Genomic DNA, 18463 nt, shown 5'->3' with positions numbered 1-18463 from the left:
GGTGATAAATCCGAAAGTGAACCCTTTATCCCAGTGATTCTCACCAACTCCCGGTGTGGTGAAATATTCCGGAGCCCACTGACCTGTCCAACACTTTGAGCAGCCGCTTTCCTTCTCACTGGGACTCTCCTTACCCAGAACTTGCTGCCGGCACCTTGTCCCCGCTCATCTTCGGTGAGTTTGTAACCTGTGCACAAGAACAATTTGTAATAAGCGGGATCAGAGCGGGCCACTCTCTTTAATGTGGAGTTAATGGACACACAACAGGAACAGCAGCCGCTCGGGGGAGAAAGAAAAGTAATTTTAAATTCCACAAAATGGATACAATAATGGGCGGGACCGAGAGCGTCAAACTCTGCGAGGGATTGGTAGGTACATCGGTATAACTGCAACTCATTGAGATACCTGCAGCTCCAAGTTGCCTTTTCTTAATGAAACTATAAGGAGACACTGAGTCAGTTAACACTTCTACTCAAATAATGGAGAGTGGAATTTCAGACAAACTCCTTAAGCATTTGAGCGACAATATCCCACTGCATAATTTCAGGGTTGACATTTGTTACTTGTGCCTTGTGCATGTTTTTGAATAAGTTTGTTTTTTTACCTAAAACATTCTAATTAAAAAGTTATAGTTTACAGACTTTCTTGTTTTAGAAAAGTAGGCACATTCCTCAGCAAAATGATTCTCATAAATACTGCACAGAAACACTGAACGAGAAAGAGGTCCAGGAGTATTACACTGGATAAAGCTGTGAAATCATCATCATTGTTTTAAACTGCAGGAAAAAGGCTGATAACAAATATTGTTGCCCTTTAGAAGGTACAGAAAAAACAACAAAAACGATTCCAGGCATCAGGAATTTACACTGTGAGGAAAGGTCGGAGAAGTTGTGGAGTTGTTTCCTTTGGAAATGGGGAGACTTTGAGGTGATGTCATTTCATTTTACAGGATTAAAATGGAAATTGATGAAACTCATTGAGACAATTTGCTCAATATAGTGAAAAATCCAAACACCGAGAGCACAGGTTAGAATTAGAAAGTTAGGAGTAGAAAGCAAAGTCACTCTGGACCACTTCATTCACAGGTTAAGAGTGTTGTGGAATAAGTACCAGAGAAGGGGGTACAGTGATGTCATGGTTAGGATATTGGCCTCGTAATCCAGAAGTTTGGACCAATAATCCAGGGAATGAGAATTCAAATCTCACCATGGCAGTTTGAGAATTTGAATTCATGTTTTGTTAAACTGTGGAAATAAAAAGCTGACATAAGTAAAAGTGAACAGGAAGCTGTCGGCTTGTTGTAAAAACCCAACTGATTCACTAATGTCCCCGGGGAGGAGACCAGCCTCCTTACCAGATCTGGTCTATATGCAGCTCCAATCCCACATCAATGCCAACAGCCAACACATCCCAAGAATGCATAAATTAAAAAAGGCAAATTGAAGTGAACTATAAATGGGATCAAGGGATAAATAGATGTATTTCTGAAGGATACGGTGAGAAGGTGGATAGGTGGTGTTGATCTCTGAGAAAAGGATGGGCTTGTTGCACCTGATGTACTTTTCCTTACTCCTGATGGTACAAAATTCCTTCATTTCTCCCTGTCCCTCTTTTTCCCCTGAAAGGATTTGTCAGGCATTCGGATCGGGTTTTTGGTCACATGTACTGTCTGAGACACTTGTGCAATGCCCCGATTATTCATCCCCGATTCCACCAGCTTCATGTGAGCCAAGTCCTGTCCTTCTCCCTCCATAATGCACCTCATCCCCCAACACCCCTCCACTTGTCTCAGTAATATAGCAAAACTGTTAGAGGGAGGCGTTAGGACATCATTACAAGCTGCTGCTGCTGTCCCAGCCTCTCTCAGTCTCATACTGGTCTAATATTGCTCGTGCAAGGACAGATGCTCAAAACAGTCAACACTAAACCCACTCCTGTGATGCCCAACAAGTTTATCCAGTAATCATACAAACCAGAAAAGCTTGATCCCTGGCCTGTAATGTGTTAACTGATCTTAGCCAGGACAAGGACCAAAGTACTACAATTGGCCTCACTGCCCCTAGGTAAGGAGGAGAAAGATCAGCCAAATCTACCATTCCTGATCTTTATCATTATGCCGGAAGTGTACACAGAACAGAACACAGAAACCCCACAGTGCAGATAGAGGCCATTTCGGCCCATCGAGCCTGTACCGACACATATCCCACCCGATCCCCGTAACCCCTACACCAACACATATCCCACCCTATCCCGTAGCCCCACGTATTTAATCCCCCTAACACTAAGGGTCAATTTATCATAGCCAATCAACCTAACCCGCACATCTTTGGACTGTGGGAGGAAACCGGAGCACCCGGAGGAAACCCACGCAAACACGGGGAGAATGTGCAAACTCCACACAGTCACCCGAGGCCGGATTCGAACCCGGGTCCCTGGCGCTGTGAGGCAACAGTGCTAACCACTATGCCACCGTGCTGCCCAGTGTACAGGCTGGGGACAAAATCAGGCTTGGCTGTGATGCCTGTGTGGCCAAATAGCCTGCCAGCATTCAAGGTCAAGGGTTACACATGAATAATGGCCACTTGGATGAGATACTGGTGACTGGCACCAACACAACCATTTCAAGGAAAGGAGAAAATAAACAATTACATCTCAACAACACTGGATCAAACAGGTGGTAATGAAAGTAGGAGAAGCTGGAAGAACGGGATTTCTGAAGCAAATTCTGCCCTATTTCTCAGCTATTTCAGTGTTCTTGAAATCCTACATCTGTCCAGTAATGGGGTGCTGCGGCCCATTTAACAGAAAATCTCACTTCCTTCTGGACTCATTCCAATCGAAAGCCCCGCAGCCCAGGGAATTCCTGCACATTAGAGTTTGAAAGTCGCTGCTGGAAACATATAAACCCCAGTATCCGGTCAGGAAGACCAGAGGAGGCAACGATTCCCTTCTCGTCTACCCCTAGAGAAGCCCCGCCTCTTCCCATATCCTGAATGGGGCCGCCTGCTCCCCCTGGTCAGGTAAAGAACCGAAGATTCTCCCCCGGGACCCGCCCTCAAGGGCCTGTAGGGCGGGACTGAGTAGCGGATTTCACGCTCACTGATCCCCGGTGATAAATCCGAAAGTGAACCCTTTATCCCAGTGATTCTCACCAACTCCCGGTGTGGTGAAATATTCCGGAGCCCACTGACCTGTCCAACACTTTGAGCAGCCGCTTTCCTTCTCACTGGGACTCTCCTTACCCAGAACTTGCTGCCGGCACCTTGTCCCCGCTCATCTTCGGTGAGTTTGTAACCTGTGCACAGGAACAATTTGTAATAAGCGGGATCAGAGCGGGCCACTCTCTTTAATGTGGAGTTAATGGACACACAACAGGAACAGCAGCCGCGCGGGGACTGGAGTGCATAATTAGTTTAGACAACCAAATTTTAATTTGATTGGTGAAGGGTTATTTAAAGGGTTATTGGATTTTTGTTAGTTTATTTGTTAATTTGTTTTGGTTGCAAAAAAGAGGAGGAACAGCAGCCGCTCGGGGGAGAAAGGAATGTAAGTTCCACAAAATGGATACAATAATGGGCGGGACCGAGAGAGTGAAACTGTGCAAGGGATTGGTGGGTGCTTCGGTATAACTGCAACTCATTGAGGTATCTGCAGCTCCAAGTTGCCTTTTCAGAATGAAACTATCAGGAGACACTGAGTCATCAAACGAAAAACCAAACATAAGTGTCCCCTTTTTAGAGGGGCGCAACTAACAACTGAAGCAAAAACGAATTAACTCAAATTGGCCCAGAAATTCGGGTCTCCACGGGTGAGTACGCACGGGGAACTCACGCGTAGGCCCAACGAAAGTGCCGGTTTCATGCATGCACTGTGCATGCGCCGGAAAACCGGCACTTCTGTTCCCCTGAAAGAAGGGGTTCAGAGGTGGAACACGTGCGCCGGAGAGGCAGTGTGTGCGCATCGAACTTATGTTTTTTTTTGCAGGTTTCTCCGGGAGGGTAAGTCTCCAGGAGTTCCACATGTAAAAAGCAGGCGCAAGGCCTGCTTTTAACAAGGTAAGTGGTGAATTAATTAAAATTAAAACATTTTTTCCACAGGTTTATTATTTATAAGTACTTTAAAGAAAGGTAAGTTTATTTTTAGCCCCGTTAGAAAATGTAATTAATTTTTTCAAAAATTTAAATTATTGTTTAGTTATTTCATGTAATTTATAGTTTATTTTTAAAATGTAATTTTTTTTTTACAATTTGAGGTTTTAGTGATGTTTTGGGGCTTATAGTATTTATATTGTTTTGACAGCTCTTCCTGTCAAACTTATGAATGAAGCATTCCCTGCTACCATTGGCTCTCCATGGTCCACGTGATCCCAGGGGACGCATCGAACTGACTGCGCCCCTGGGATACACAAGCACTGTGCGCCGGCAGTTGGAGGAGGCCCAGGATCGGAATCCCATGCGAGCCTACAGCTCAACGGCCAGCGCGCTAGGTAATTGCAGGTCGGGGGCTTGCACCCGCGGGAAACCACCGACCCGAATTTCTGGGCCAATATTATTTGCTTTATCCATCATGCCCTCCAGTCCCTGCGGTGCCCACCGGTCTCTGAAGGCCTCAACATGAGAATTAGGAGCAGGAGTAGGCCATACGTACTGCCCCTCGAGCCTGCTCTGCCATTCAATAAGATCATGGCTGATCCTCGACCTCAACTCCACTTTCCCACATCCTGTGATTCCTCTGGAGTCCAAAAATCTATCGCTCTCAGCCTTGAATATATTCAAGGACTCCGCATCCACAGCACTTTGGAGCAGAGAATTCCACAGATTCACAACCCTCTGAGTGAAGAAATTCCTCACCTCAGTCTTAAATGGGCGACCCCTTATCTTGAAACTATGCCCCCTCGTTCTAGACTCTCCAGCTAGGGGAAACAATCTTTCAGTATTTATCCTGTCAATTCCGCACAGAATATGTTATATGTTTCAATGAGATTCTCCAAAACTCCAGAGAGTATAGGCTCAATCTCTTCTCATCGGACAACCCTCTCATCCCAGGAATCAATCTATTGAACCTTTGTTTTTTTTATTCGTTTATGGGATGTGGGCGTCGCTGGCAAGGCCAGCATTTATTGCCGATCTCTAGTTGCCCCTGAGAAGGTGGTGGTGAGCCACCTTCTTGAACTGCTGCAGTCCGTGTGTTGAAGGTACTCCCATAGTGCTCAGGGAGGGTTCCAGGATTTTGACGCAGCAACGATGAAGGATCGGTGATATACTTCTAAGTCAGGATGGTGTATGAATTAGAGGGAAACTTGGAGGTGGTGGTGTTCCCATGCACCAGCTGCCCTTGTCCTAGGTGGCAGAGGTCGTGGGTTTGGGAGGTGCTGCCGAAGAAGCCTTGGCAAGTTGCTGCAGTGCATCGAGTAGATGGTACACACTGCAGCCACGGTGGAGGGAATAAATGTTTAAGGTGGTGGTGGTGGTGAATGGGTGCCAATCAAGTGGGCTGCTTTGACTTGGATGGTGTCGAGCATTCCATCACACCCCTTACTTGTGCATTGTAGATGGTGGAAAGGCTTTGGGGAGTCAGGAGGTGAGACTATCGCTGCAGAATACCTAGCCTCTGGCCTGCTCTTGTTGCCACAGTAGTAATGTGGCTGGTACAGTTAAGTTTCTGGTCAATGGTGACCCCCAGGATGTTGATGGTGGGGGATTCGGCAATGGTAATGCCAAGGGGCGGTGATTATACTTTCGCTTGTTGGAGATAGTCATTGCCTGGCACTTCTGTGGCGCGAATGTTACCTGCCACTTATCAGCCCAAGCCTGAACGTCATCCATATCATGTTGCATGTGGGCATGGACTGCTTCATTATCTGAGGAGTTGTGAATGGCGCTGAACACTGTGCAGTCATCACCGAACATCCCCATTTCTGATCTTATGTTGGAGGGAAGGTCGTTGATGAAGCAGCTGAAGATGGTTGGGCCTAGGACACTGCCCTTAGGAACTCCTGTAGCGATGTCCTGGGTCTGTGATGATTGACCTTCGCCCACCACAACCATCTTCCTTTGTGCTAGGTATGACTCCAGCCAGTGGAGAGTTTCTCCCCCCCCCCGCCCCGATTCCCATTGACTTCAGTTTTACTGGGGTTCCTTGATGCCACACTCGGTCAAATGCTGCCTTGATATCTAGGGCAGTCATTCTCACCTCACCTCTAGAATTCAGCTCCTTTGTCCATGCTTGGACCAAGGCTGTAATGAAGTCGGGAGCCGAGTGGTCTTGGCGGTACCCAAACTGGGCATCAGTGAGCAGGTTATTGGTGAGTAAGTGCTGCTTGATAGCACTGTTGATGACACCTTCCATCACTTTGCTGATGATTGAGAGTTGGATGATGGGGCGGTAATTGGCTGGATTGGATTTGTCCTGCTTTTTGTGGACAGGACAAACTTTGGCAGTTTTCCAGATTGTCGGATAGATGCCAGTGTTGTAGCTGTACTGGAACAGCTTGGCTAGAGGCGCAGCTAGTTCTGGCGCACAAGTCTTCAGCATGATAGCAGGGATGTTGTTGGGGCCCACAGCCTTTGCTGTATGCAGTGCGCTCAGCCGTTTCTTGATATCACGTGGAGTGAATCGAATTGGATGAAGACTGGCTTCTGTGATAGTGGGGACCTCAGGAGTAGGCCAATATGGATCATCCACTTGGCACTTCTGGCAGAAGATGGTTGTAAACACTTCAGTCTTCTGTTTTGCACTCACGTGCTGGGTCCTGTAAGCATACACAGACACTTAATTCTTAATTTTAATTTTGATATATATTGAAATGCTTTGCCAGGCCAAAAGTTTCTTTCAAAGTGAAATAAAGTTGCTGCTGATAAGGGACATGGGATTTGCTTTGATAGACAACAGAGATAAACAAAGCTCCTTAGTTTTGCAGACACGGTATCTCTGATGATTTTTCGGAGGTTAAAGGGGAGAAGTCAAACCGTTGACGTTTTGAAATGCAGATTACGACGTAACCCATGGACCGCAACCAAGTGGTTTTCTGCCACTTTTGTAAACTTTAGGAGTGAATGAACAATTTTGGGCTGTGATAAGGACAACTAATGGATAGCCACACAGGATGTGTGAGTATGAACGTTTGACTGCTCAAACAACTCAGACCAACATTAAAGGAACATTTCACTATCTCTGAATGATTGATTTACTGAAAAGGGCAAGGAAAGCTGTATAAAACACAATGGCTAAAGAATATCGGCACTGCAGTCAGAAGAAGGTGGTTTGGTCAGTCATTTCGCCTACGAGGATCAGGTTGCAGTCGGAAGGAGGGGCCTGGCCAGTCTTTTTGCTTACGAGGACCTACAATCAATGCTGGACCGATCATCGGCGGGAGGTTGTTTGTATGATTTCCTGTAATATTATTGGTGGACTGCTCGAATACTGGTTGGGGTTTAGACTCTGCCTTAGGAACAATAAAAGGTTAAAGACAGAACCCGTGTGTCTGGTGTAATTTCTCATAAGTCTCGAGTCCGAACTCTATAACCTGTTGGACGGGGCGAGGGGTAATTCTGCACATCTTACAGCTCCACCATCATTGAGGATGGGGATAGTCATGGATCCTCCTCCTCCTGTTAGTTGTTTAATGTTCCACCACCATTCACGACTGGATGTGGCAGGACTGCAGAGCTTTGATCCGATCCGTTGATTGTGGGATCGCTTAGCCCTGTCTATAGCATGCTGCTTCCGCTTTTTAGCATGCATGTAGTCCTGTGTTGCAGCTTCCCCAGGTTGGCACCTGGTGCTGTTCCTGGCATGCTCTTCTACACTCCTTATTGAACCAGGGTTGGTCCCCTGGCTTGATGGTAATGGTAGAGTGAGGGATATGCCGGGCCATGAGGTTACAGATTGTGGTAAAATACAATTCTGCTGCTGATTGCCCTCAGCGCCTCATGGATGTTCCGTTTGGAGCTGTTAGATTTGTTCTGAATCTATCCCATTTAGCATGGTGGTAGTGCCACACAAAACGTGTAAGGGTATCTTCAGTGTGAAGACGGGACTTCGTCTCCACAATGACTGTGCGGTGGTCACTGCTACAGATGTTCGTGTGTCATGGACAGATGCATCTGTGACAGGTAGACTTGTGAGGACGAGGTCAAGTAGGTTTTTCCCTCGTGTTGTTTCACCACCTGTCTCCGGCCCAGAGTGGCAGCTATGTCATTCGGTCAGCTCGGTCAGTAGTGGTGCAACCGAGCCACGCTTGGTGATGGACATTGAAGTCCCCCACCCAGAGTACATTCTGTGCCCTTGCTACTCTCAGTGCTTCTTCCAAGTGGTGTTCAACATGGAGGAGTACTGATTCATCAGCTGAGGGAGGGCGGTAGGTGGTAATCAGCAGGAGGTTTCCTTGCCCATGTTTGACCTGAAGCCGTGAGACTTCATGGGGTCCAGGGTCAATGTTGAGGACTCCCAGGGCCACTCCTTCCTGACTGTATACCACTGTGCCGCCACCCCTGGTGGGTGTGTCCTGTCCCACCCAGGGATGGTGATGGAGGAGTTTGGGACATTTGCTGAAAGGTATGATTGTGTGAGTATGACTATGTCAGGCTTGATAGCTCTCCCAATTTTGGCACAAGTCCCCAGATGTTGGTGAAGAGGACTTTGCAGGGTCAACTGGGCTGGGTGCACCGTTGCCATGTCCGTAGCCGGTGCCGAGTGGTTCGTCCGGTTTCATTTTTTTTAATTGTGTTTCATAGCAGTTTGTTACAACTGAGTGACATGCTAGGCCATTTCAGAGAGCAGTTAGGAGTCAACCACATTTTTGTGGGTCTGAAGTCACATATAGGCCAGACCTGGTGTTCCTAAAGGACATTAGTGAACCAGATGGGTTTTTACGACAATCCGATAGTTTCATGTTACTAGCTTCCAGATTTATTTAATTAAATGAATTTAAATTCCCCAGCTGCTGTGGTGGGATTTGAACTCACATCTCCGGATCATTAGTCCAGGGGCTCGGGATTACTGGCCCACTAACATTACCACTATGCTACCGTTCCCATTGTTGCACCACCTCTAAGGCAAGTATAATCTTCCTTAACTAAGGCGACCAGAACTGTGCGCAGTGCTCCAGGTGTGGCCTCACCAAGGCCCTGTACAATTGTAGCGAGACTTCCTTACTCTTATACTCCAACCCCCTTGCAATAAAGGCCAACATGCCATTTGCCTTCCTAACTGCTGTACCTGCATGCTGACTCTGTTGTGTTTCTTGTACTAGGACACCTACATCTCTATGGACACCAATATTTAATAGTTTCTCACCATTTAAAAAATATTCTGTTTTTCTATTCTTCCTACCAAAGTGAATAACCTCGCATTTCTCCACACTATACTCCATCTGCCACCTTATTGCCCACTCACTTAACCTGTCTATATCCTTTTGCAGGCTCTTTGCGTCCTCCTCACATCTTACTTTTCCACTTAGCTTTGTATTGTCAGCAAACATGGATACATTTCTCTACAGACGCCTGAAGGCCGAGGTCCAACAAAAAACTTGCGACTAAAAGAACAGATGGTGGGTGGAGAAAGCGCAGGAGATCCAGCAGCTAGCTGACAGCCACGACGTGTGTGGATTCTTTAGCGCAGTCAAGACCACCTACGGCCCAAGCACCCAAGGTCCTACCCCACTGCGGGCCAAGAACGGAGAGGTACTCATCAAGGACAGAGAGGCAGTCAGTGCCCCCACTGGAAGGAGCACTTCGAAGATCTCCTTAACCGTGACTCTGTCTTCGATGAGTGTCCTCGACTCCATCCCGCAGCATGCTACCCACCACCACCTCAGCACAACCCCAGCCCGACATGAGGTTGAAAAGGCTATCCGGCAACTGAAGAACAACAAGGCCTCAGGAGCAGATGGAATCCCCACCGAGGCACTAAAGCATAGCGGAGAAGCACTATTGGCGCGAATACATGAACTAATTTCTCTTATTTGGAAGGAGGAGAGCATGCCAGGGGATCTCAGAGATGCCGTAATCGTGACCATCTTCAAGAAAGGTGACAAGTCCGATTGCGGTAATTACAGAGGAGTTTCCCTGCTGTCCGCCACAGGGAAAGCCATCGCAAGAATCTTCCTCAATCGCCTTCTCCCAGTGGCTGAAGAGCTCCTCCCAGAGTCGCAATGCGGATTCCGCCCACTAAGGGGCACAATGGACATGATCTTCACCGCGCGTCAATTACAAGAGAAATGCAGGGAACAGCACCAACTGCTGTACGTGGCCTTCTTTGACCTCACAAAGGCCTTCGACACTGTCAACCATGAGGGATTATGGAGTGTCCTCCTCAAATTCGTCTGCCCTCAAAAGTTTGTCACCATCCTCCGCCTGCTTCACGACAACATGCAAGCCGTGATCCTGACCAACGGATCCACCACAGACCCAATTCACATAAAGACCTGGGTCAAGGGAGGCTGTGTCATCGCACCAATGCTCTTCTCGATCTTCCTTGCTGCAATGCTCCATCTCACCCTCAGTAAGCTCCCTGCTGGAGTGGAGCTAATCTACAGAACAAACGGGAAACTGTAAAACCTCCGTCACCTCCAGTCCAGATCCAAGGTCGTCCCATATCCACTGTCGTCGAATTACAGTATGCAGATGATGCTTGCGTCTGCGCACACTTGGAGGTCGAACTCCAAACCATTGTCAACACTTTCACCAAAGCGTACGAGAGCATGGGCCTTACACTAAACATCCGTAAGACAAAGGTCCTCTACCAACCTGCCCCCACCACACAGTACTGCCCCCTGATTATCAAAATCCACGACGAGGCCTTGGACATTTTCCATACCTCGGGAGCCTACTGTCAACAAGGGCAGACATCGACAACGAAGTCCAACACCGCCTTCAGTGTGCCAGTGCAGCCTTCGGTCGCCTGAGGAAGAGAGCGTTTGAAGAGCAGGACCTCGAACCCGGCATCAAGCTCATGGTCTACAGAGCAGCAGTGATACCCACCCTCCTGTATGCCTCAGAGACATGGACCATGTACAGCAGGCACCTCAAAGCACTGGAGAGGTACCACCAACGCTGCCTCTGCAAGATCCTGCAAATCCATTGGCAGGATAGCCATACCAACATCAGTGTTCTCGCTCAGGCCAACATCCCCAGCATCGAAGCTCTGACCACGTTCAATCAGCTCCGATGGACGGGCCACAGCATCCACATGTCCGATACGAGACTCCCAAAACAAGCGCTCTAGTTGGAGCTCCGACACGGCAAGTGAGCCGCAGGTGGGCAAAGGAAACGCTTCAAGGACACCCTCAAAGCCTCCTTGAAAAAGTGCAACATCCCCACCAACACCTGGAAACCCTGACACAGACCACACAAAGTGGAGGGAAGGTGCCGAACACCTCCAAGCGCAAACAGTGGAAGGAGCGCACATCAACCCAAGCACCCCACCCACCCGCCCCTTCAACCACCGTCTGTGACAGAGACTGAAGGTCCGGCATTGGACTAATCAGTCACCTGAGAACTCATTTTTAGCATGGAACCAAGTCATCCTCGGTTCTGAGGGTCTGCCGAAGAGAGAGATTTCGCTCGGTCCCTTCATCTAAGTCATTAATATAGATTGTAAATAGCTGAGGCCCACGTACTGATCCTGTGACACCCCACTAATTACAAGCTGCCAAACTGAAAATGACCCGTTTATCCCTACTCTCTGTTTCCTGTCTGTTAACCAATCCTCAATCCATGTTAATATATTACCCCCCAACCCCATGTTCCCTTATCTTGCTTAACAACCTTTTATGTGGCATATTATCAAATGCCTTTTGGAAATACTTTTCTCAATTTCCTCCAGATCCGCTGCTGATTATGACGTCACTTTGTGATTTTACTCTGGGTTTGTTCACTGTCGCTGGGCCCCTTTTAAACTGAGCCAGTTCCTGCTCTTTTACTCTGGGGTTGTGCTGTCACTGGGCCCCTTTTAAACTGAGCCGGTTCCTGCTCTTTTACTCTGTCGGGCTGTGCTGTCACTGGGCCCCTTTTAAACTGAGCCGGTTCCTGCTCTTTTACTCTGTGGGGCTGTGCTGTCACTGGGCCCCTTTTCAACTGAGCCGGTTCCCACTCTTTCACTCTGCGGGGCTGTGCTGTCACTGGGCTCCTTTTAAACTGAGCCAGTTCCCACTCTTTTACTCTGTCGGGCTGTGCTGTCACTGGGCCCCTTTTAAACTGAGCCGGTTCCCACTCTTTCACTCTGCGGGGCTGTGCTGTCACTGGGCTCCTTTTAAACTGAGCCAGTTCCTGCTCTTTTACTCTGTGGGGCTGTGCTGTCACTGGGCCCCTTTTCAAACTGAGCCAGTTCCCATTCTTTTACTCTGTGGGGCTGTGCTGTCACTGGGCCCCTTTTAAACTGAGCCAGTTCTCATTCTTTTACTCTGTGGGGCTGTGCTGTCGCTGGGCCCCTTTTAAACTGAGCCGGTTCCTGCTCTTTTACTCTGTGGCTGTGCTGTCACTGGGCTCCTTTTAAACTGAGCCGGTTCCTGCTCTTTTACTCTGGGGCTGTGCTGTCACTGGGCCCCTTTTAAACTGAGCCAGTTCCTGCTCTTTTACTCTGTGGGGCTGTGCTGTCACTGGGCCCCTTTTAAACTGAGCCAGTTCCCGCTCTTTCACTCTGTGGGGCTCTGCTGTCGCGGGCCCCTTTTCAAACTGAGCCAGTTCCCATTCTTTTACTCTGCGGGGCTGTGCTGTCGCTGGGCCCCTTTTCAAACTGAGCCAGTTCCCGCTCTTTTACTCTGTGGGGCTCTGCTGTCGCTGGTCTCCTTTTAAACTGTGCCAGTTCCCACTCTTTTACTCTGCGGGGCTGTGCTGTCACTGGGCCCCTTTTAAACTGAGCCGGTTCCCTCTCTTTTACTCTGTGGGCTGTGCTGTCGCTGGGCTCCTTTTAAACTGAGCCGGTTCCCTCTCTTTTACTCTGTGGGGCTGTGCTGTCGCTGGGCCCCTTTTAAACTGAGCCAGCTTCCACGCTTTTACTCTGTGGGGCTGTGCTGTCACTGGGCCCCTTTTAAACTGAGCCAGGTTCCATTCTTTTACTCTGTGGGCTGTGCTGTCACTGGGCTCCTTTTAAACTGAGCCGGTTCCCACTCTTTTACTCTGTGGGGCGGTGGTGTTGCTGGGCCCCTTTTAAACTGAGCCGGTTCCCACTCTTTTACTCGGTGGGCTGTGCTGTCACTGGGCTCCTTTTAAACTGAGCTGGTTCCCACTCTTTTACTCTGTGGGGCTGTGCTGTCACTGGGCTCCTTTTAAACTGAGCCGGTTCCCACTATTTTACTCGGTGGGCTGTGCTGTCGCTGGGCCCCTTTTAAACTGAGCTGGTTCCCACTCTTTTACTCTGTGGGGCTGTGCTGTCGCTGGGCTCCTTTTAAACTGAGCCAGTTCCCACTCTTTTACTCTGTGGGGCTGTGCTGTCGCTGGGCCCCTTTTAAACTGAGCTGGTTCCCACTCTTTTACTCTGTGGGGCTGTGCTGTCGCTGGGCTCCTTTTAAACTGAGCCAGTTCCCACTCTTTTACTCTGTGGGGCTGTGCTGTCACTGGGCCCCTTTTAAACTGAGCCAGCTTCCACGCTTTTACTCTGTGGGGCTGTGCTGTCACTGGGCCCCTTTTAAACTGAGCCAGTTCCCACTCTTTTACTCTGTGGGGCTGTGCTGTCACTGGGCCCCTTTTAAACTGAGCCAGCTTCCACGCTTTTACTCTGTGGGCTGTGCTGTCACTGGGCCCCTTTTAAACTGAGCCAGCTTCCACGCTTTTACTCTGTGGGGCTGTGCTGTCACTGGGCTCCTTTTAAACTGAGCCGGTTCCTGCTATTTTACTCTGTGGGGCTGTGCTGTCGCCGGGCCCCTTTTAAACTGAGCCGGTTCCTGCTCTTTCACTCTGTGGGGCTGTGCTGTCACTGGGCCCCTTTTCAACTGAGCTGGTTCCCACTCTTACTCTGTGGGGCTGTGCTGTCGCTGGGCTCCTTTTAAACTGAGCCGGTTCCCTCTCTTTTACTCTGTGGGGCTGTGCTGTCGCTGGGCCCCTTTTAAACTGAGCCAGTTCCCACTCTTTTACTCTGTGGGGCTGTGCTGCCACTGGGCTCCTTTTAAACTGAGCCGGTTCCTGCTCTTTTACTCTGTGGGGCTGTGCTGTCGCTGGGCTCCTTTTAAACTGAGCCAGTTCCCATTGTTTTATTCTGTGGGGCTGTGCTGTCACTGGGCCCCTTTTAAACTGAGCCGGTTCCTGCTATTTTACTCTGTGGGGCTGTGCTGTCACTGGGCCCCTTTTAAACTGAGCCGGTTCCTGCTATTTTACTCTGTGGGGCTGTGCTGTCACTGGGCCCTTTTAAACTGAGCCGGTTCCTGCTCTTTTACTCTGATAAATCTTATTTGTTCCACTCACACCCACCGTACCAGACACACCCACACACTCACAACATGGGACTGTAACTGGATTGTAATGCACGTCTCAGGAGAATATTAAACTTGGGCACCACAGAAATAATTACAATGTAAATGTCAAGATCATGGCAACTCATTCCCTGGAGGGTGCAGGTATTCCCGGGATTCTGTAGATATTGTGGGAAGCCGATTCTTCTTAGGCAGTCCCTCGGAACCGAGGATGACTTGCTTCCACATTAAAAATGGGTTCTCAGGTGGCTGGTTAGTCCAATGCGGGACCTACAGTCTCTGTCACAGATGGGGCAGACGGTGGTTGAAGGGGCGGGTGGGTGGTGCTTGGGTTGACGTGCGCTCCTTGCACTGCCTGCGCTTGCTCCCAGCGAAGAGACTCGAGGTGTTCGGCGCCTTCCCAGATGCTTCTCCTCCACTTTGCAGTCTTGGGCCAGGGATTCCCAGGTGTCGGTGGGGATGTTACACTTTTTCAAGGAGGCTTTGAGGATGTCCTTGAAGCATTTCCTCTGCCCATCTGGGGCTCTCGTGCTATGCCTTATAGAGCGCTTGTTTTGGGAGTCTCGTATCGGGCATGCGGACAATGTGACCCATCCATCGGAGCTGATTGAGCGTGTTCAAAGCTTCGATGCTGGGGATGTTGGCCTGAGCAAGAACACTGACGTTGCGCCTATCCTGCCAATGGATTTGCAGGATCTTGCGGAGGCAGCATTGGTGGTACCTCTCCAGTGCTTTGAGGTGCCTGCTGTACATGGTCCATGTCTCTGAGGCATACAGGAGGGCGGGTATCACTGCTGCTCTGTAGACCATGAGCTTAGTGCTGGGTTTGAGGTCCTGGTCTTCAAACACTCTCTTCCTCAGGCGACCGAAGGCTGCACTGGCACACTGAAGGCGGTGTTGGACTTCGTTGTCGACGTCTGCCCTTGTTGACAGTAGGCTCCCGAGGTATGGAAAGTGGCCCATGTTGTCCAAGGCCTTGTCATGGATTTTGATAATCGGGGAGCAGCACTGTGCGGTGGGGGCAGGTTGGTAGAGGACCTTTGTCTTACAGATATTTAGTGTAAGGCCTATGCTCTCGTACGCTTCGGTGAAGGTATTGACGATGGTTTGGAGTTCGACATCCGAGTGAGCGCAGATTACTTCAGTGACAACAACTGATCCGTCCCGGAATAGACAAAACAATGGATTGGTTTAAATCTGTTCAGAATTATCGGGCAAATGTTGCATTAATTTCAAAATTCTCATTTGTGACTGTGCACTTTCACTGAACTAAACTAAAATATAATCCCTCACCTTCAAAAATATCAGTGTGTCATTTTGCTCCATCTGTCATTAAGAACTTTTCCTGAACAGAATTTAAATTCTCTTGAATCTCTCAAAGATTTTTTTCCATTATTTCTAGGCTCCTCCTCTCTTGTTCCCTGTGATCTCTGATTAAAGGCTGCTTTTTTCACTGAGAATCTGGTGCATTTTAGCGAACTCGGATGTGATGCGGGTCTGCAGACTGCTCGATTGTTCCTACCAAATGAAATGTGAAAAATAATGGCCCGGAATTTGCGGTCGGCATGACAGCGAACAGGCAGCATTCGCCGTCATTCCGCCTTTGAAACTGACCGCAACTTCGGGATTTGTTGCATGCCTGAAGTTGCGGTCAGTCATTGACAGCTCCCAAACAGGCTGTGCTGTGCCCCCGACTCCTCCACCGAGCCGGCAATCTGTGTAATCAGCCAAATCATTGAAACAGACAAAAACCTCGGCTCTTCTGCAGTAAGTTCATTGTTAAATTCTCCACTAAACGTTAGACCCAAAGGGATTAGGTATAACTGGGGTTTACATAAGAACATAAGAAGTAGGAGCAGGAGTAGGCCATACGGGCCCGCTCCGCCATTCAATAGGATCATGGCTGATCCGAACCTAGACGCACGTCCACTTCCCTGCCCGCTCCCCGTAACCCCTAATTCCCTTATCAGCTAGGAAATTGTCTATCTCCGTTTTAAATTTATTTAATGTCGCAGCTTCCACAGCTCTCTGAGGTAGCAAACTCCATCGATTTACTACCCTCTGAGTGAAGAAGTTTCTCCTCATCTCAGTTTTGAAAGGGCAGCCCCTTATTCTAAGATTATGCCCCCTAGTTCTAGTCTCACCCATCAGTGGAAACATCCTCCCCGCATCCACCCGATCAAGCCCCCTCTCAATCTTATATGTTTCGATAAGATCGCCTCTCATTCTTCTGAACTCCAATGAGTAGAGGCCCAACCTACTCAACCTTTCCTCATAAGTCAACCCCCTCATCTCCGGAATCAACCGCTAAACAAATGATAAGGGCCTGGAAAACTCATTTTAATTTTGTGCAGTGTGAAATTTGTCCATTTTAATAAATATTAAAATTTTTAAGAAGTTTTTCAAAAGAATACAGTATTTTTTTTAAGTTTATCTTTATTTCAGGTTTGCCTCTTCACCATGTGAAAGCCCCAATCTTTCTTTTGCTCTCACTATTTTAAAAAGTTATAATTTTAAGCGCTTACTCACTGCCTTCTTCGTGGTCTGTGAGAATTCTGCCTTTTGATCAGCTGCTTAGACAGCTTGTTGTCACAGCAGTGCGAACAAGGGAATCCCCACTACAGTTCAACGAATTGAACTGAAGGTCAGAAAACACGAGCTTCTCAATTCCAAGATCCTTGTGCAAAGCATACTTCGGGGCCAACAGCGAACACCTTCACTTCGCTGCTGACTACGAATTCCGGGCTTTTTCTGCAATAAAAACAAAAAAATAAAATAAAATTTCAAAAATCAACACGGAGATTTACCCTAATTTGGGAAATCAGCTGTTTCTGCCATCGCTCCGTTTCTTGAACCGCCGATTTCTTCTCTGTGAGAGAATCTAAGGAAGATTTCAGCTGACCCTGGGATTGGGAGAGAAAATCACAGAATAAAAGTGTGAGACTGTGGCGGATTGCCACCTAAACTGGCGCAATCCACTTTTCCGTCCGTGGACAATAAATCGGGCACCTTGCCTTTAAGAAGCATGCTGCCTTTAAGGCATGACAAAGGAGCGGGCGTCGCCCTCAGTGTGTACTCAAAGGCGTCGCCCTCATTCAGTTTTTAGGGTTTAGCAGAGAGAGGAGCTGAGGCAGCCATCTCTCAAGAGAATGTAATAAAAGCCATGTGTTCCTCAGATCGGTTCGGCCTCCATTCGTGTTCCGCGGCAGCCGCAACATTGGTGACCCCGACGCTCAGAACGTATTCCGAGCACTGCAATGGCGGACACGAACGCAGTTTCCGTAAAACTGCCGGAGTTTTGGGAAAACCAGCCCGAAGCCTGGTTCCTCCAAGCTGAGTCCCGATTCCGGCTGCGACACATCACCACAGATGGGACGAAGTATGACTACCTCGTCGCATCACTCGGTAGCTCCACAGTCATGAAGGTCTGGATAGCGCTGCAGAACTCACCAGAGGAGGGCAAGTATGCACATCTTAAGGCCGCGCTCCTTAAAAAATTTACGACCTCAACATACCAGCGAAACTGCCGCCTCCTCGACCTTCCAGGCCTCGGTGACGCCTCACCATCAGACTTCCTCTCCCACATGTTCTCACTCACCGACGAGAGCCCACCCGGGTCCCTCTTCCGCACGCTGTTCATCCGCCAGCTACCTCCCAGCATCCGCCCAGCGATCGTGGCGTCCGGCCTCACGGACCTAGAAGCCCTGGCCGACGAGGCCGACAAGCTGCTGTCCGCTCACTCCAGCCGCGACGTCGCTCCGGACCTGGCAGCCACAGCCTGGGCGCGCCCCTCACCGGCCACCACGCGGCCACAAGGCCTTCGCGCCCCACAAACCCGGGCTACTGTTATTACCACGCACGGTTCGGCGCCAGGGCACAACGGTGCACACCTCCCTGCTCCTTCAAGTCCGCCCCTGTACCAGCCCCCGCGATGGCCGTGGGCTCCCTGCTGTACGTCACGGATGACAAAACCGGCCACCGGTTCCTGTGCGACACTGGAGCTCAGCACAGCATCATCCCGGCCTCCGCCCTCGACATCCAAAAGGGCGAACGAGG

The 18463-nt window shown here is 49.1% G+C and overlaps 1 pseudogene across 1 annotated transcript in view; it reads right to left on the bottom strand.

The window, feature by feature from the left end:
- LOC147096266 (butyrophilin-like protein 2) overlaps window positions 1-17902 on the bottom strand; it is a 32489-nt pseudogene extending 14587 nt beyond the window's left edge. The window contains exons 1-3 of the transcript XR_015074882.1: window positions 16937-17902; window positions 3192-3295; window positions 84-187 (exon numbers count right to left, since the gene is read on the bottom strand). The product of XR_015074882.1 is annotated as a butyrophilin-like protein 2 (transcript). The remainder of the gene's footprint in view (window positions 1-83; window positions 188-3191; window positions 3296-16936) is intronic.
- Window positions 17903-18463: the final 561 nt, after the last annotated feature.

The sequence above is a fragment of the Somniosus microcephalus genome, unplaced genomic scaffold (assembly GCF_052327205.1).
Source record: "Somniosus microcephalus isolate GS21.2 unplaced genomic scaffold, FLI_Smic_1.0 unresolved_chr1, whole genome shotgun sequence".
Lineage (NCBI taxonomy): Eukaryota > Metazoa > Chordata > Chondrichthyes > Squaliformes > Somniosidae > Somniosus > Somniosus microcephalus.
This window is presented reverse-complemented; position numbering and strand designations above follow the sequence as displayed.